An 18,726-nucleotide genomic window follows, 5' to 3' on the forward strand; every position below is an offset into this window, starting at 1 on the left:
TGAGACTGCCTTTTCTTCCACATCCTTGCCAGCATTTGGCGTTGTCAGCTTTTAGGATTTTAGTCATTGTATTGATATCTCATTATTTTAATTTGTAACTCCCTAATGATACATGGTGCTGAGTATCTTTTCAAATTCTTATTTGGCATCTGTACATATTTGGTGAGGTGTCTCTTCACATCTCTTGCCCATTTGCCCATTTTGAAATTGTTTTCTTATTGTTGATTTTTGAGAGTTCCTTGTGTATTTTAGATATAGCCCTAAATTTGATATATGTTTTAGAAATATTTCTTCTAATCTGTGGCTTGTCTTTTTTACTGTTTTGCTAGTATATTTAGCAGAGCAAAATTTAAAAATTTTAATGAAGTCCAGCTTAACAATTTTTTCATTCATGGATTTTCTTATCTAAAAAATCATTGCCAAATCCAAGCTGACTTAGATTTTCTCCTATGTTATCTCCCAGAAGTCTTAAAGCTTTGCAATTTATATTTAAGTCTATGACCAATTTTTTAGTTAATTTTAGTCTGTGTCTAGGCTCATTTTTTTTGTTTATGGATGTTCAGCTTTTCCACCACCATTTGTCAGAAAGACTATCCTTCTCCATTGTGTTGCCTTTGCTCCTTTGTCAAAGATCTGTATCTGTATGGATCTATTTCTGGGCTCTTTGTTATGTTCCATTGATCTATTTGTCTAGTCTTTTGTCAACACCAGGCTGTAACTTTCTAGGAAGTCATATAGTGTCAGTCCTCTAATCTCGTTATTCTTTTCAGTATGGTGTTGTCAATTTCTGGCCTTTGCCTTTTCATATAAACTTGAGCGTCGCTTTGTCAACATCTACGAAATCACTTGCTAGGGTTTAAATTGGAATTACATTGAATGTATAGATCAAGCTGGGAGGAACTGACATCTTAAATGTATTGAGTTCCTCTCAATGAGCACAGAGTCTCCATTCATTTAGAACTTTGATTTCTTTCATCAACATTTTGTTGTTTTACTCATGTAGGTCTTGTACGTGTTTTGTTAGGCTTATACCTAAGTGTTTCATTTTTTACAGGGCTAATGTAAACGGTATTGTGTTTTTTTTTTTAATTTTTTTTATTTTAGGAAGAGAGAAAGAGAAAGAGCAAGCAGGGAAGCAGGGCAGAGGGATAGAGAGAGAATCTTAAGCAGGCTCCACACTCAGCACAGAGCCTCACTTGGGGCTCTCTATGAGGACCCTGGTATCACGACCTGAGCTGAAATCAAGAGTCAAATGCTCAACTGACTGAGCCATCCAGGCTCCCCAATGGTATTGTGTTTTAAATGTCAGATTTCCATTGTTCATTGCTGATATATAGGAAAGCAATTGACTTTTGTATATTAACTTTGTATCCTGCAACCTCACAACAATTTTTTATTAATTCCGGGAATTTTGTTGTTAATTCTTTGGGTTTCCTACATAAACAGTTATGTCATCTGTGAACAAAGATAGTTTTATTGTTTCCTTCCCAATCTGCACATATTTTATTTACTTTTCTTGTCTTATTTCACACCCTAGATTCCCAGTATGCTGTTTAGTGGCCCTGGTGAGAGGGGACACCCTTGCCTTGTTCCTGATTTTAAGGAGAGAGCATCTAGTTCCTCACAATTAAGAAATTTGTTATTTGTACATTTTTTGGTAGATGATTGTTAATTAAGTTGAAGAAATCCCCCTCTATTCCTAGTTAGTTGAGAGGTTTAATTTTTTTAACATATATTTATTTTTGAGACAGAAAGTGACAGAGCACGAGCGGGAGGGGCAGAGAGAGAGGGAGACACAGAATCTGAAACAGGCTCCAGGCTCTGAGCTGTCAGCCCAGAGCCTGACGAAGGGCTAGAACTCACAGACCGTGAGATCATGACCTGAGCCGAAGTCAGATGCTCAACCAACTGAGCCACCCAGGCGCCCCTAATTAGTTGAGTGTTTTAATCATGAATTTGATTAAAATGCTTTTTTTTAATTTAATTTATTTATTTTTTTAAATTTACATCCAAATTAGTTAGCATATAGTGCAACAATGATTTCAGGAGTAGATTCCTTAGTGCCCCTTACCCGTTTAGTCCATCCCCCCTCCAGTAACCCTCAGTTTGTTCTACATATTTATGAGTCTCTTCTGTTTTGTCCCCTCCCTGTTTTTATATTATTTTTGTTTCCCTTCCCTCATGTTCATCTGTTTTGTCTCTTAAAGTCCTCATATGAATGAAATATGGTTTTTGTCTTTCTCTGACTAATTTCACCTAGCATAATACCCTCCAGTTCCATCCATTTGCAAATCTTGCAAATGGCAAGATTTCATTCTTTTTTTTTTTAATGTTTTTATTTTCGACACAGAGAGAGAGAGACAGAGCACGAGTGGGGGAGGGGCAGAGAGCGAGGGAGACAGAATCTGAAGCAGGCTCCAGGCTCCGAGCTATCAGTACAGAGCCCGATGCAGGGCTAAAACTCATGAACCATGAGATCATGACCTGAGCCGAAGTCTGATGCTTTACTGACTGAGCCACTCAGGCGCCCCTAGATTTCATTCTTTTTGATTGCCGAGTAATACTCCATTGTGTGTGTGTGTGTGTGTGTGTGTGTGTGTGACCTCTTCTTTATCCGTTCATCCATCAATGGACATTTGGGCTCTTCCCATAATTTGGCTATTGTTGATAGTGTTGCTATAAACGTGGGGGTGCATGTGTCCCTTCAATACATCACACCTATGTCCTGTGGATAAATGCCTAGTAGTGCAATTGTTGGGTCATAGGGTAGTTCTATTTTTAGATTTTTGAGGAACCTCCATACTGTTTTCCAGAGTGGCTGCACCAGCTTGCATTCCCATGATTAAAATGCTTTTTAAGAAAGCTCTTTTGATCAAATGTTTTTTCAACATCAATTGATAAGATCATATTTTTCTACCTTAGCCGGCATATATGATAGATTATACTAGTTGATTTTTAAAATATTGAACCAGCGGGACGCCTGGGTGGCTCAGTCGGTTAAGCGGCCGACTTTGGCTCAGGTCACGATCTCGCAGTCTGTGGGTTCGAGCCCCACGTTGGGCTCTGTGCTGACAGCTCAGAGCCTGGAGCCTGTTTCAGATTCTGTGCCTCCCTCTTTCTCTGACCCTCCCCTGTTCATGCTCTCTCTCTCTCTGTCTCAAAAATAAATAAATGTTGAAAAAAAAATTAAAAAAAAATTGAACCAGCCTTGCACACCTAGAATAAATCCCACTGGTTACTAGAATATACTTCTTTTGTGGTGTATAATTCATTGTTGGATTGGACTTGCTAATAATTTGTTGAGGATTTTTGCTTTTGTGCTCAAGAGATATTTGATCTGCAATTTCCTTTTCTTTTTTTTTTTTTTTTAATTTTTTTTTTCAACGTTTATTTATTTTTGGGACAGAGAGAGACAGAGCATGAACGGGCGAGGGGCAGAGAGAGAGGGAGACACAGAATCAGAAACAGGCTCCAGGTTCCGAGCCATCAGCCCAGAGCCCGACGCGGGGCTCGAACTCGCGGACCGCGAGATCGTGACCTGGCTGAAGTCGGACGCTTAACCGACTGCGCCACCCAGGCGCCCCTCCTTTTCTTTTCATGTCTATCTGGTTGTGGTTTTGTCAGGGTAATGCTGACTCAGAATGAATTGAGAAGGATTCTTTCTGTTTCTATTTTCTGGAAAATATTGCAGAGAATTGGTATCATCTTTTTCGCTTCAAATATTTGGTACAATTCACCAGTGAAGCCATCTGTGCCTGGTGGTTTCTTGTTTGGAATATTATTAATTATCGATTTAATTTTATCAATAAACATAGACCTATTTAGTTTACCTATTTCTCCTTATGTGGGTTTTTGTAGTCTGGGGCCATTTCATCTAAGTTATCAAATTTGTGAGCATACAGTTGTTCATAGTATTCCTCTATTATCCCTCTAATGTCAGTGGGATCTGTAGTGATGGCTCCTTTTCCATTTCTCATTGTAGTAATCTGTTTTCTCTTTTCAGTTTTTATTAGCCTGGCTAGCAGTTTATCAATTTTATTGACTTTGTCCCTCATATAAACAGCTTTTGGTTTCATTGTTTTTTTCCCTATTGCTTCCTGGTTTCAATTTCATTGATTTCTGCTCTCATTTTTATTATTTTTTTCCTTCCGTTTGCTTTAGGCCTCTTTGCTGCTTTCTCTAGTTTCCTAAGATTCCTAAGGCTTTTTTAAAAAAAATGTTAACGTTTATTTTTGAGAGGCAGGGAAGGGGCAGAGAAAGATGGTGACACAGAATCTGAAGCAGGTTCCAGGCTCCAAGCTGTCAGCACAGAGCGGATGCCAGGGGCTAGAACTCATGGACTGTGAGGTCATGACCTGAGCTGAAGTGGGAGACTTAAGTGACTGAGCCACCCAGGCGCCACGAGGTCTTTCTTCTTTCTAATTAATTTCTAATTTCTTCTTTTAATTCTATTGATTTCCCTGTAAGCACTGCTGCATCCCAAACATTTTGGTAAGTTGTGTTTTCCTTTTAATTTAGTTCAAGTTATTTTAAAAATTTCTCTTGGGACTTATTTTTTTATTCACGCTCAGCCACATGTTCCTCCCGCCACACCTGTGCGTCTGTGTCCATCTGCACCGGGCTAACTCCACTGCCTCAGGTTAAAACAAAATCCCTCAGGTTTGGGGCCAGCGCCTCTCCTCCCCATCCCCTGGTTACAGCGTGTCCTAATTTGTGCTTTAGTCTGATCAGAAATGCGATAGGGGCCGATCGGGATCAGAATTCGGGTTAAGCCAGTGCCGCCATCGAGGGGCCGATGGCAGCAACCTGGTGACGGGTCCTCGGGGAGACACCCTCCTCTCTCCGCGGCTCCGTGCCCCTCTCGCCGCCTCCCTGCGGTCGCACTTTGCCCAGGCGGCCACCAGGTGGCGTCGCAGGCCCGTGCGCTGCCGAGGAGTCAGTTCCCTCCGCGCTGCTCTTGCGGGAGGGGTGGCGATGGGTGCCGAGCCCGGGTTGAGGGTGTGCACCCGGCGGGCAGCAGAGGACCCTAGAACCGTCCGAGGAAGCGGCTCCCGCGGTGTGCTGGGGGCGTGGGGGTGGGGTGGGGGTGTGTGTGCGCATGTTTCCTGGGTCACCCGGCTCGGGATGAGACCCTGTGCCCTGGGGTGGCCGGCTGGAGTGAGGTTATCCGGAGGGTTCCTGGGAAGCCCGGGTGGGCGGCCATCCGAACCCTCCAGACCGCAGGAGGGGGCGGAGGACGGAAAAGGGGCGCGGGGGGTGCGGGGAGGCGGTGGCCGGGCCGGGGCTCGCGGGGCAGGGGCGCGGGGCGGGGACTGGTCTGGCTGCGCTGTTGCCGCGTCGGAACCCGGTGACCGCAAGCGAACTTCCCCACCTCTCGGATCCCCCCAGGTGGCCGCCGGCTCCTGCCAGGGCGCGCGGGAGGGGTCTGGACACGGGCAGCCCAGGAGGCCTAGGCTGAGGCACTACGTGTGAGGGGCACTGGCTCAGGGGTCAAATGAGCCCTGCTGCCCGCAGAGCCTTTTGTGAGACACACTGAAAGCTCAAGACCCGGGGCGGGGAGGGGAGGGGAGGGGAGGGGGAGGCAGGTGTAGGGACGCAAGTCGGCCGAAGCCGCAGAGAGCCCAGCTTAGAATAGCGGCCGTACGTGGGGCCCCCGGCACTTCGCTCAGTTCTGAGCCCCCGCAGCCGGAGGGCGGCTCTCCCTCAAACTTGTCCCGAACCTTACACTCCTTGCTTGAGTTGCCTGGTGGGGTGGAGGCAGGCCCCTAGACCTGCCTGTGGAGTGAGACTGGGGGAGGGGACCTCAAGGCTCTAGGCGGGGGGCCACCTGGAGGGGAAGCGCTGGTAGGCACTGTCCCGTGGCTCATCCCCTGGTTCCAGACTGTCCTTTCCTGGAAATTTTCCTCCTGAACCTGCTTGGAGGATGGAGTCAGTGTCGCTGTCTGGAGCAGAGGCTGGGTTTATCTGTGGTCCAGTGTAGCTTTCCTAATGTCTCTGTTGGGGCAGAGGTCGCATCCAGTATAGACAGTCAGGCTTCCCCTATCCAGGCCTCCTCTCTGGGCACCCTGGCTTTGTGCAGGTGTGGCCTGGCCCTCTGCAGACCCTCTGTGGGTGACATCTGGCCGCTGCTCTTGCTGGGGGAAGTGAACTGATCCAGGGGGTGTGTCCTCTGAAACGGGCAGGCTCATTTGCCAGCTTGCAAGTGAGTGTGATCTCAGATGCTTATGGTTCTTACGGGAGAATTCTCCATGTGCATCAAAGAGATAAGCTGGGGGCCCTTCTTTCTGGAGGGTTTCCTGCCGTCCCCCCTCCCCCCGCCCCACCCCGGGCAAAACCTCTCCTCCCCTCCCGCTTCAACCACTTAGACCTGATGCCGACCCCATGGCCGACCAGGCTGCCCCTGCTGGGGATGGGCCCAGACCTTCCCCACAAAATCAGCCCTGTAGGTACTCTCCCAGGGCTGCTGGTGTCAGAGCCCTTGCTTCCTAAATCCCCGACCTAGGCAAGAGCTGTCTGCTCCTTAGACTTACATTGTATTCTGGGCCCCAGTTCCCTTCCTGCCACCCCCCCCTCCAAGTTATTGTAAACCATGTTATTGTTGACACAAAGTGAACAAGCGTTTTAGAATCTTCTGCAGGGAAGAAAGCGTTTCATCCAGCCCGGGTTAGGCCAGCTGTCCAGGAAGCATGCCTCACAGGGAAGGAAGTGCTCCGGAAGAGGGACAGATTTCACCGGGAAGGAAGTGCTCGGGAGGAGAGACAGATATTTCACAGGGTTCTCTGTCTCACATCTTGTAAAAATTCAGAAAGATTTCTGATCAGCATCCAGGCAGGAATCACGGGTTATAACATCAAGAATTGTAGGGAACAGGGGCATTGATCGATGTCTTAAGTGATGTGGGGAACAAAGGCAGAAGGAAATGGCAGATAGAACTCAATTTCCATATCACCTGCAGCCCATTGACCAACACTTGAGGCCTGTGGAGTAGAACATTCCTCCAGGAATTTCCTCCTGTCTTAATGCTAATGCTTTGCTAGGGGGAAAAACCACCTTAGCCTGACAATAGCCAGGCCTCTGGGATCCTGAGTTGTCTTTAGCATATGAAAATCTCACTGGAAACTCCCGCTGGACTTTAACTCTCCCCAGCTCCAAATACACACAGCTCTTTCTGCCCCCAGGTCCTGTCCCCCGTGCTTTAATAAAATCACCTTTTTGCACCAAAGACGCCTTTAAGAATCTTTTCCTGGCCATTGGCTCCAGACCCCACGAACCCCACCATCACCCCCAAGATCTCATTCAGGACAAGAAGGCTTTCCTGTAGGCCACACATTCCCAAAGCTGGTGTACGATGCTCGCACGGCAGGCCTTAAATCAGGCTTTTGGTCTGAACACAGTTTACGTGCAGCCGTGCTGACTTAGAAATGGAAATGGCTTTCCTTGTACCTCAGGCCTTTAGAAAATGTTTCCTCCGGTCATTATCCAGAGCACTGAAACAGAAGTTGCAATATTAATTTTTAATTTTTATTTATTTACTTTTAAGTAGGCTTCATGCCCAGTGTGGAGCCCAACCCAGGTCCCCAACTCAGGACCCTGGGATCGAGAGCCGAACAACTGAGCTACCCAGGTGCCCCAGAAGTTCTGCTTTTAGACCTAAGGGCAGCACGAAGAAACTCAGATTCTAGAACAGCGTTCAAAATGCCCGGAATTGAATGTAAACCCTTTTCCAATATCCAGTATACAGGAGAAATTCTCATTTGGGAGTTAATCCTTTCCCTCAGTAAGCTAAGCCTTAAAGAAATTGAACTAAGACTCCTAAGAGGTTCTAAGTACTAGGACATGGGGAAGTCCTTGGGGAAAAACAACTTAGTCACTAAAAACAAGGGATTCTGTTGCTTCGGTTTGTTGTTCTGTTTCTGATTACCAGCCCACGTGACTTCCCGGCTAGGGGCCCCCTTGGGGCCGGCGAGGTGGAAACCCTGGCCGCTGGGATGGATTCCTGCCCCTCAGAACCTGCTCAGACACAGGGAACCTTTGTCTACTGGCTTCCGGCTGCCGTGAGACTGGGGTACTGGCTCCAGGATCAGCGTCAACCACTGCAACAGTTGTTTGTGTGTTTGCTTTGAAGTCTTTCCCCTTGTCTCTGTGGCTCTGCCCTCTGGAGGCCTGAGGAGGGGTGGGGAGGGCGGCACCGGTTTCTGGGCGTCCAGCGGAGGGGGCAGCTTTCAGCTTCAGCAAACACCCACAGTCTCTCTCCTTGAAAAGGGCACAGAGGAGCAGGATTTTGACATGACCAGGCCTGCACCCACACAGAGTAAGAGGCAGATCACGCTGCTTCCCAGAGGTCTTCTTGGGGGAAGACCCGGGGCTCCCCAGGAGCAGAGAGACTGGGGGCAGCCCAGGGAGAAAGGGACAGAGAAGAAAACGCCACGCTTGGTTCAGATGGTGAAACAGTGCAAGGTGTTTGTAGAGAGCAAGATGGAGTCACTCGTGTCAAGCAGGGGCCTGTGTCCAACAGTGATGCAAGTAGTTAGGTCACCGCAGCTGTGAGACCAGCACCAGCTGATGACGCCCCAGAACTGACGGCCAGCAGGACCAGAGGGGGTCTGCAGGGGCCCAAGACTGATTAGATCCCTTTAAAAAAGGAACAATTAAAACATTTTCTTTTAATGTTTATTTGTTTTATTTTTGAGAGACGGACACAGAGTGTGAGAGGGGGAGGGGCACAGAGAGAGGGAGACACAGAATCCGAAGCAGACTCCAGGCTCTGAGCTGTCAGCACAGGGCCCGACGTGGGGCTCGAACTCACGGGCTGTGAGTTCATGACCTGAGCTGAAGTCGGCCACTTAACCCACTGACCCACCCAGGTGCCCCTAAAAAAAGCAATGGTTTTTGCAACAAACTGTCAGGCTCTTCAGACACAACCCCTCTATGTCTGACCACTTCAAAGAGGCGGCTGCTGCCGAAGGGTCTGGCCGATGGATCTCCGAACAGAACTAGACCCTCTGCAGCCTGATGGTAACATGCGGTGGGTGCTGAGAGCTGATCCGGACCCGACTGTGGCTGGATCTCGGCTTCACACCCACAGACTGACTTCCCACCCTTGGTGTTTCTGTGTCGTGTGACATGTTCTGCTCCGTGTGCTGCATAAGAAGCCAAGTTAAGCATGCGGTGGAATATGTCACTGAGCTTTAGGACCGCTTTAGGACCCGCTTTAGGACCGAACGGAGCTGACGTCGTGGAAAGCCACACCGTGTGTGCGGCCTCACTGTGTGCTGTGACTCTGTTGTTCCCCAGCTCTCTGGTGTGGAGAGGCCGATGCCAGAGGGACACCCCCTCCAACCTGAGCCCCCACTTCTGCACCTGCCTTGGCAGGTTGGGGGGGTTGGATGGAAGCTGCCACAGGGCTGGAGGATCCCCAGGGAATGGCCACAGTGGAGGGGACTTTAAACAGCACCCGGTTGAGTCAGTGTGTGACATCGACCCATAACATCAAAAAGAAAGCACGACTAACATAATTAAAGATACGAGCCCTGAGCAGGAGGGAAGGACTGTAAGGAACCGAATTTGAATATTGGGCTTGCGCTTGTCAATCTTAAGAATAAAATAGACAGTTATTTTAGCAAAAGGACTTTATTTGGTAAAGCAGAGGAATTGTGACCTGGGGCATGAGGGCTGTGGCGAACCGCAGGCAGGTCCGAGAGTGAAGGGAAGTCCGCTGCCATCAGGGCTCAGGGCAAATCAGGCAGGGCTGCTGTGGGCAAGACGGTTCCTGGAAGGGAACACGAGCCCCAGGTTGCGCAGTGTCTGGTGGCTCTGGGTGGAGGTCAGTGTGTGGTTTTTGGGCGCAGCGAGACCTTCCAGCTTTTTCTAAAGGCAAGACGCGGACCCGGTGTGAGAAACGTTCTCTCCTGTCAGGATTATCTTCCTCCTGCGCCGTCTCGCAGGCTGCAGCATGGAGGGGTGGGCATGAGCGGCCCCCCTTCTGGGCTCCTTGACTCCATTTTATTAACAAAAAATTTTTTTTTAATGTTTACTTATTTTTGAGAGACAGAGAGAAACGGAGCACAAGTGGGGGAGGGGCAGAGAGAGAGAGGGAGACACAGAATCCAAAGCAGGCTCCAGGCTCTGAGCGGTCAACACAGAGCCCGACACGGTGCTAGAACCCACGAACCGCGAGATCATGACCTGAGCTGAAGTCAGCGCTTAACCGACGGAGCCACCCAGGTGCCACTCGACTCCATTTTATTTATTTATTTATTAAAAAAAATTTTTTTTTCCCAACGTTTTTATTTATTTTTGGGACAGAGAGAGACAGAGCATGAACGGGGGAGGGGCAGAGAGAGAGGGAGACACAGAATCGGAAACAGGCTCCAGGCTCTGAGCCATAGCCCAGAGCCTGACGCGGGGCTCGAACTCACAGACCGCGAGATCGTGACCTGGCTGAAGTCGGACGCTTAACCGACTGCGCCACCCAGGCGCCCCTCGACTCCATTTTAAATGAGGTTTCCTTTGAGAATGAAAGCTGGTGCAGCCACTCTGGAAAACAGTCTGGAGGTTCCTCAAAAACTAAGAATAGAACTACCCTACGACCCAGCAATCGCACTACTAGGCATTTATCCAAGGGATACAGGTGTGCTGTTTCGAAGGGACACAGGCACCCCAATGTTTATAGCAGCGCTATCGACAATAGCCAAAGTAAGGAAAGAGCCCAAATGTCCATCAACGGATGAATGGATAAAGAAGATGTGGTCTATATATACAATGGAGTATTACTGGGCAATCAAAAAGAATGAAATCTTGCCATTTGCAACTACATGGATGGAACTGGAGGGTATTATGCTAAGTGAAATTAGTCAGAGAAAGACAAAAATCACATGACTTCACTCCTATGAGGACTTTAAGAGACAAAACAGATGAACATAAGAGAAGGGAAACAAAAAGAATATAAAAACAGGGAAGGGGACAAAACGGAAGAGACTCATAAATAATGAGAACAAACTGAGGGTTACTGGAGGGGTTGTGGGAGGGGGGATGGGCTAAAGGAATCTACCCCGGAAATCATTGTTGCAGTATGCTAACTTGGATGTAAATTAAATTTTTTTTTTTTTCAACGTTTATTTATTTTTGGGACAGAGAGAGACAGAGCATGAATGGGGGAGGGGCAGAGAGAGAGGGAGACACAGAATCGGAAACAGGCTCCAGGCTCTAAGCCATCAGCCCAGAGCCTGACGCGGGGCCCGAACTCCCGGACCGAGAGATCGTGACCTGGCTGAAGTCGGACGCTCAACCGGCTGCGCCACCCAGGCGCCCCGTAAATTAAAAAAAAATTAAATTAAAAAAATCACTATCACACACAAGAAATGAGGTTTCCTTTATTTAACATTTCTCCCTTTTGATCAAGCTCTTTCTTTTTTTAAATTTTTTTAACGTTTCATTTTATTTTCGAGAGAGAGTGAGTGAGAGTGTGAGTGGGGGAGGGGCAGAGAGCGAGAGGGACACAGAATCCAAAGTAGGCTCCAGGCTCCGAGCTGTCAACACAGAGCCCGACGCGGGGCTCAAACTCACAAACTGTGAGATCAGGACCTGAGCCGAAGTCAGACGCTCAACCGACTGGGCCCCCCAGGTGCCCCATCAAGATCTTTCTTGAAAGCATCGTTAATCAGATCAGCGTTTCTGCATTTAGTGGCTTTATCCCTGGGTGGTTGGGAAGCCCTGTGCCCTGTCAGAGGACGGGTGCACAGGCTGGAGACTGTGGACCCTGCAGTCTATGGACATTGCCCCCACAAACACTGAGACAGCGTCGCCCTGTTACCGGACAGAGAGCCGGTTCCGAACTCAGTGAGGTGCAGCTGCTCACCGCTTGACAATGAGCACTCGAGAGAGAAGTGATGTGTGGAAGGAAAGGTTGCTTTATTCAGGAAGCTGGCGACCTGGGAAGAGGACGGACTAAAGGCCCAAAGACCATCTTCCCCGTCCAGGTGAGGGCGTGGGAAGAGGGAGGGGGGCTGGGTGCAGGAGAAGCAGGTGCCTGGCCCGCAGTCGTGTGTGGCCATGACCCCGGGCAGACTGGCTGGCGTCTGTGGCAGCTGTTTCCAAATGTGGTCAGGCCTTCTCTTCCGGGAGAGTCTGGGCCTTCACTCCTTGAGGCCTGCGGTCTGCAGGTCTCAAGGACAGTAGGTCAGTTCTGCTGCAGACTGACCTTAGGTCTGCAAAGGGGCGGTGCACGTGCTGGCAGCAGGTCGACCCTTAGGACCGGGTGCAGAGTGCGGCCACGGCCCTGTTTGCAGAGGCTTGACGGGCGGCAGGTACGAAGTTCAGAAATAGTTATGCAAAGCAGAATTAAAAGTAACGCGACGAATCCTGTTTGCAGGGTGATTCTAAAGGAAGGGCCCAGACCGGAAGGCGGGCAGCTAAATAGATCAAGACCACGAAACGTCGGGGAGATCGGTTGTTCCCTGGCCGTGCATTTCCACTTCTCCAGAGGCATTTATCCTGCAGCGGGTGGAACTCGCTCTCGCACAAACACCTTGCTCATCGAGCAGATCCTAATCGAGGCTACGTGGCCGTCCAAGAGTACTTTGGCCGCTGGGCTGCCGCTGCTGTGACCGTGGAGCTGGCCGGTTCTCCCAATGTCAGGGAGAGATTTCTGACCACGTGTTCATCAGCACTGTTCCAGCCACGGAAGAAAGACACTCCCGCTGGAGGCCAACACTGAATCAGGTATGCCTCCACCTAAGTGCGGTAAGCCAATGGGAAGCTTCTCGTTTGTTGTAGCTGTTAGCAGGGACCGTTAAATGGCCTAATAACTATTGACCTCCAACTTGCCAGCTGTCTTAAAATTCGTATGCCACTGTCCGCCACACACGAAACCAAAACCAGGGGGAGCGCCGAGGACTCCTGGTTATTGATAGGTTCATTAGCCACAATTTCCTGATTGATCCTTCCAAGCCATGGGTCAGAGGAGTCCGGATGACACTCTGTGAGGCCATCTCTTCCTAAAGGTGTCTTTTCTAAAAACCTTGCAAAGATGTGAAAACTCATTTGTATGTCTGTTGCGTGCGGGCAGAGAGATCACACTTAGATCAGGAAGCTATCTGATGGGCAAAGACACAGGGACTCGGCTGAGCTGCGAGGCTGTGATCCGGGCGAAGCTGGACCAAGGTCCCAGGTCTTCCTGGGCCTATTCTCGCCTGCAGGGAACATCCGTGGGCTTATGTGGATAATCAGCAGTGGCCTTTGGGACTAAAGAGAAATTAGTTGCAAGTAAGAACAAGAGGTCTCAGACTTTGTGAACACATAGGAGTTTCCGGTGACAGATCCACCAGTAAGAAAGGTCTTCCCTTTTCGTAATAGATTAGGAAACGTGGCTAGGAGCCCTGTCTTGCCCCCAAAAGAGAGAGAAAATAAAAGAGGAGCCAAAGCAAGAAAGGGTACATAGTCCTGATCGGTCACCTGGGGGAAGCGTGTCATGAGGTGCTGCCTGCTTCAAATCCGGGAAGTCTTTACTCGCAGGCCACCAGGTGGTGTGCAGGGCCAGTCGGGGTTCGGTGCTGTCTTCAGTGCGTCATGTGGGCCCGGAGTCTATTGCCTGGAATTTGGCTGGTGGTGCCTGACAGGGGCCTTTCCAGTGAGGTTGGAGAGTCTTCTAGCAGCTGTGTTTTCTGGTAGAAGAATCTCTGGGTTGTAAGATGTGAGGCTTAAGGTCTTCATCTCTGTAAAAGATTGCTCTCTCAAAACATGATTATTTTGGGGCGCCTGGGTGGCTCAGTCGGTTGAGCGTCCGACTTCGGCTCAGCTCATGATCTCGCGGTCTGTGAGTTCGAGGCCTGCGTCGAGCTCTGTGCTGACAGCTTGGAGCCTGGAGCCTGCTTTGGATTCTGGGTCTACCCGCCCCCCCTACCCCTCCCCTGCTCATGCTCTGTCTCTCTATCAAAAATAAATAAACATTAAAAAAAAAACCATGGTTATTTCTAATAGAAGCAATTAAGACCGTCCAATGTTAAAGCATATCTCCCTTTATTAGCTGTGGGTCTGAAGAAGCAGGAACCAGGTGCACTGGGTGTCCTGGGGTATCTCAAAGGGTGAGAGACTCTGCGTTCCAAAAGGGATAACCCTGACATTCAGGACTAGTGATCGTGCCTCTGGCCAGGATATTTGGAGGCTCTCTATGAATTTTGCCAACTGAGTCTAAATGCTGCCATCAGTGTGTTTGATTAGCCCTGAGGATGAGGGTGTCGTGCACAGTGAGGGTGTTGTGAGGGTGAACAAGCAGCACAAACTGGTCAGAGAATCCAACTAGCAGAGTGGGCTCCCTGGGAACCATGAAGTTCAACGGGCGGGGGCAGGAAGGGATGACCCTTTCCAGTAGGACCTTAGCCACGGAGGCAGCGGGCCGTCTACAAGGACAACAGAGGGCTATTGCACGTATGCAGCTAAGTACGTGTATTGCCACAAGGAAAAGTAGTCAAGAGTGTCTGAATTCTGGAGGGATTGCGTAGGGAGAAAAAGTCACTGTTTTAGCTTTGTTCACAAAGATTTTGCTGAATTGCTATAATCAGAGGTAGCTTCCGAGAAATAGTGTGCTGAAAGCCAGTTCAGCCGTGCGATCCTGGAGTCCTCGGGGACACGTACTCCAGAGCACTCGCCAGAGTCTGTTCTGTGAATTTCTTCTAGATCCTGCGGGCTGCAAAAGCATGGCGGTAAAGCAGCAGCTGTCTGCAGGTGATGAACGGCTTAAACGCCCATTGCTAATATCTGGCGGGAGCTCGCTGTGGTGGAGCTGACAAGGGGGCCTATTTCCGTGACATACGTTTTAAAATTATGACCGATGGCATTAAATGGGGACAGGTCAGGTTTCCAGAAATTTCACATAATTTCCGGAACATTTGTAACGTATACCTACACAGACATAACGTAAAGAAGGTTTAGGATTTATTTGACAATGCTTCCTGTGGATTTTAACGTATCAGATGAGCTGAATTAGTTTAAGATCTCCCTTTTATAAGGAAAGAAAACACATCTTAAGATATTTCCGGGACCCTCTGGTAAAACTCAAAGTTAGTTCAAGGTCGAAAAGACATCACGTAGAATTTGCATTTGGGAGAGTTTGTCAAAAAGATCAAAAGATCTTCAAACAGTCAAATAAAATCACAGGTCGCTGTGAAACAGTGTTTAGCTGTCCCTCTAACCAAAGTGAGTAAGGCTTCCCAGGCAAGCACAGAAGCTTCCGTAGTCCTGAGCAAGACTTAGCTCCCTTAAAAAAAAATTTTTTTTAACGTTGATTTAGTTTTGAGAGATAGAGCGTGAGCAGGGGAGGCGCAGAGAGAGAGGGAGACCCAGAATCCAAAGCAGGCTCGAGGCTCCGAGCTGTCGGCACAGAGCCTGTCACGGGGCTCAAACTCATGAACCGTGAAATCATGACCCGAGCCAAAGTCAGACGCCCAACCGACTGAGCCACCCAGGTGCCCCAAGACTTAGCCCTCTCAATATCCAGAGGACTAGGTCTCCTCTAGTGAGCAAAGGGCTGACACATGGGACGTTATTTTGGCAAAAGATAGAATCCTTGTTTTCTCTGCAAATAATTTGGAAAACTAGAGGGAACCATTTCACAATCTCTTATGAGGAGCAGACTGATGCCTTTTGGCAGATGAAAGAAAATTATGTCCCAGGTTTACGTAATTACAGAAGTATACTATGGATCTTAAAGCTGTATTTCAAACCCTGAGGACAAATTCATTCAATCTCTTCCAGTTCATCACACATAAAATTCCTCTGACAAAATTCCTTTTCAACAGACCTTTTACAACTTTCTGTCCATTTCACTTATTATTATTATTTTTTTAATATTTATTTATTTATTTATTTATCTTTGAGAGAGAGAGAGAGTTGGGGCTGGGGAGGGGCAGAGAGAGAGGGAGGGAGACAGAGAATCCCAAGCAGGCTCCACACTGTCAGCACAGAGCCTGTGGGGGTTAAACCCATGAACCGTGAGACCATGACCTGAGCCGAAGTCAGGCACTCAGCTGGCGGAGCTCCCCAGGCGCCCCTCCTCATGTGTTCTTTTACCAAAAATGCACATCCCACTTTCCCTGCATATGGAGATGTTTCCCTTATTTGTAGCAGTTTTAATCACAGATGTTAATTAGAATGTTGAACCCTTAGGAGCCCTAATTATTGGTGAAAACAAGGAACCAGCGATTGCGACGCGAGGGTTCTGCAGATGGGTGAGTTTATGGGCACGTTTTCAAGAGGACAGTCCTGCATTGGTGTTATTTCCAGTGTGGCGCAAACACGTGCACTAACAGACCCAATATCGTTAGATTCTCTGTAACAGGAACCCAAATTGGACAAACCTATATTCAGTAACTAACGTTTCAATATTTTATTTTATTTGGAAATGATCTAGATATTCAGTCACTTAGCAAAACTTTAAGGTTTCCGGTTACCAAAAGCTTTGGGGAAATTATTTAAAACTTTTATCCCGCTTACATCTATTTAATCCATGGGTTCTCAACAATTATGTTCAGATTACCTACAAAAATTTCATCATCCCGAGTTATTTTTCTTGCTGACAAATGTAACAGAGCTGCCCTGCACTGAGGGACCAACGAGCCCAGGTGGAGTGAAAGTTGTGTGTCTACATCACGTTCAATGCTGATCGTTCAGAAGACGTGTCTGACACAGGGGAGCTGAAGGGACCCCATGAACAACTTCATTTTTGCTCCCTTTCCCCCTTTTATTCGTTCTAGGACCTGTACCCCGGCCCTACACACGACTTCTTGTACAGGTAACGTATACCCTCGTGAAGGTCAGGGAGGTAGTGACCTCCTTGGAGTCTTCCAGCACAACAGGTAACACTCAAGGAGGGACCGGGCAGGTGTCAGGAACATTCTCCCAAGACCACCGATGCACCCGGAGCCCTGGCTCCAGGGCACCAGTGACTTATGGAGTATGCCTAGATGCTCATCTTTGTTCCTGGGTTACTGAGAAGACATGTGCCCCAGGCCCCAAGCAAAGGTGAGACTCCCTCTCCTCTCCTTTGAGTCTCCCAGACTCTTTTGTGTCTTTAATAAACTGTGCTCTCACTTCCTCTTGGCTCATGTTTAATTTCCATCCTGAGAGAGGCCGAAGACCCTCCTGGCTGGTCCTGTGAACCCCCTCTGGGTCCTGGGACCAGCCAGCCTCCAACAAACTTAAGTTAGCTTCACTACTGAGTATTTTTCCAGATCATGAACCTGAAAGCATTTGGGTTAGTTTCTATTATACACCTGAGAATTTTAGGAATACTTAATTTATATAAGTACTAATTTTCTTTAAGCCAATTAAATAGATCTCTTTTAAATTAATCTTGGCGATATCATCTAGAGGTAGAAAAATACCAGGCAACTGCCACATACACGTATAAAGACAGATACCCACAGGACTTGACAGCTTCCGTTCCAAAAGTTTCTTATCTTGTCTCATCTAGTCTCATCTTTTCTCATCTTATCGCTTATTTATTTATTTTGAGTGAGAGAGAGAGGGAGAGAGAGAATCCCAAGCCAGCTCCACACTGTCAGCGCAGAGCCCGACGTGAGGCTCCGTCTCATGAACTGTGAGATCATGACCTGAGCCCAAATCAAGAATCAGACACTTAACAGACTGAGCCGCCTGAGCGCCCCTCCATTCCAAAATTGTAGCCATGAATCAGGTACAATAATACAAAACTCACTGGCTATAATACATTTTTTAATGCAAATTGTGTTTCTGGCAGATGGAATAAGTTATGGTCACCTGCTGAGATGGCTAAAGCCTTTTATTAATATTTTGGAAAAAACACTTAACATTTTTAATTTGCCCGAGTTCCAAATAAAGTTTCCTCCTTTTGTTCACCTTCTGATAATAATGATCTCCTTGAGGTTTATATTTCAGAGACATGGCCTAGACATAGTTATAGGGGCAGAGTGAAGGAGTGTGAGGGCCTATGGAATGCTCCCTTGTATGGTAATCTTAAGAACTGTGCTTGGCTGTAATGGGTCCGATGTAATAGGGCCGATGGTCACTTAATGAGCCTGTGTGCTTTGAGCTCAGTGGTGGCTGTGGGCCTGTTGGCCTTGCTCTACACGGCTTGGGCAGGGGCCCTCCTTCAAAAGTAGGAGTTGGTGTTGGTGTTGAAATGTTTTCAGAAACCCTTTGAGGATCTGTTTTCCAGCGTCCCAGCTGATTACCAAGCAGAGATCGATTTCTGGGCCAGCATTTTGACGGTGGAGCCCCAGAAGGCGCCCTGGGAGGCGCAGGTGTTGTTGGGGTTTCTGGCCTTGGAGCTGCTGCAGCTGTAGGGCTGAAAGTTTGATGGACTTCTGTTTTCAGTCTTGCTCCAAAGTCCTTTCCAAGCACTCAGCTCTGGCCACAAGTCCAGTCGGGCAGGTGGCCTCCCTCCCGACTTTTGGTCCTTTTATCAATCCACTTCTCTCGGGAGATAATCCATTTGAAAACAGAGCAGCTGGGGCAGGATGGGGACTCTTTGGTTCCCAAGACCAGGGATGGAACCATCCTCCCGAAGGAACCAGGGATCCCGGAGAAATGGCTGATTGAAGGGCCGGCGAGAAGGAGTGCCCCAAGCCACAGACAAAACCAAAGAGGGGCTGTTGGAAGAAAACAGGCGCCAGCCTGAAGGAGCTCCTTACAGCAAAAGCTGAGTAAGTTCAGCAAAAACACAATGAAAGTATTGAATTGTAAGCCAGAGAA

General features: G+C 48.3%; 1 long non-coding RNA gene across 1 annotated transcript; it reads left to right on the forward strand.

Moving 5' to 3' along the window:
• The first annotated feature begins 11,819 nt into the window (after positions 1-11,819).
• Positions 11,820-17,088, forward strand: LOC122484186. Its single transcript, XR_006297554.1, has 2 exons — positions 11,820-12,720; positions 16,749-17,088. It is a non-coding gene; the product is annotated as an uncharacterized LOC122484186 (long non-coding RNA).
• The last annotated feature ends 1,638 nt before the right edge of the window (positions 17,089-18,726 follow it).

This window comes from Prionailurus bengalensis, chromosome D1 (assembly GCF_016509475.1).
Source record: "Prionailurus bengalensis isolate Pbe53 chromosome D1, Fcat_Pben_1.1_paternal_pri, whole genome shotgun sequence".
In the NCBI taxonomy this organism is placed as follows: domain Eukaryota; kingdom Metazoa; phylum Chordata; class Mammalia; order Carnivora; family Felidae; genus Prionailurus; species Prionailurus bengalensis.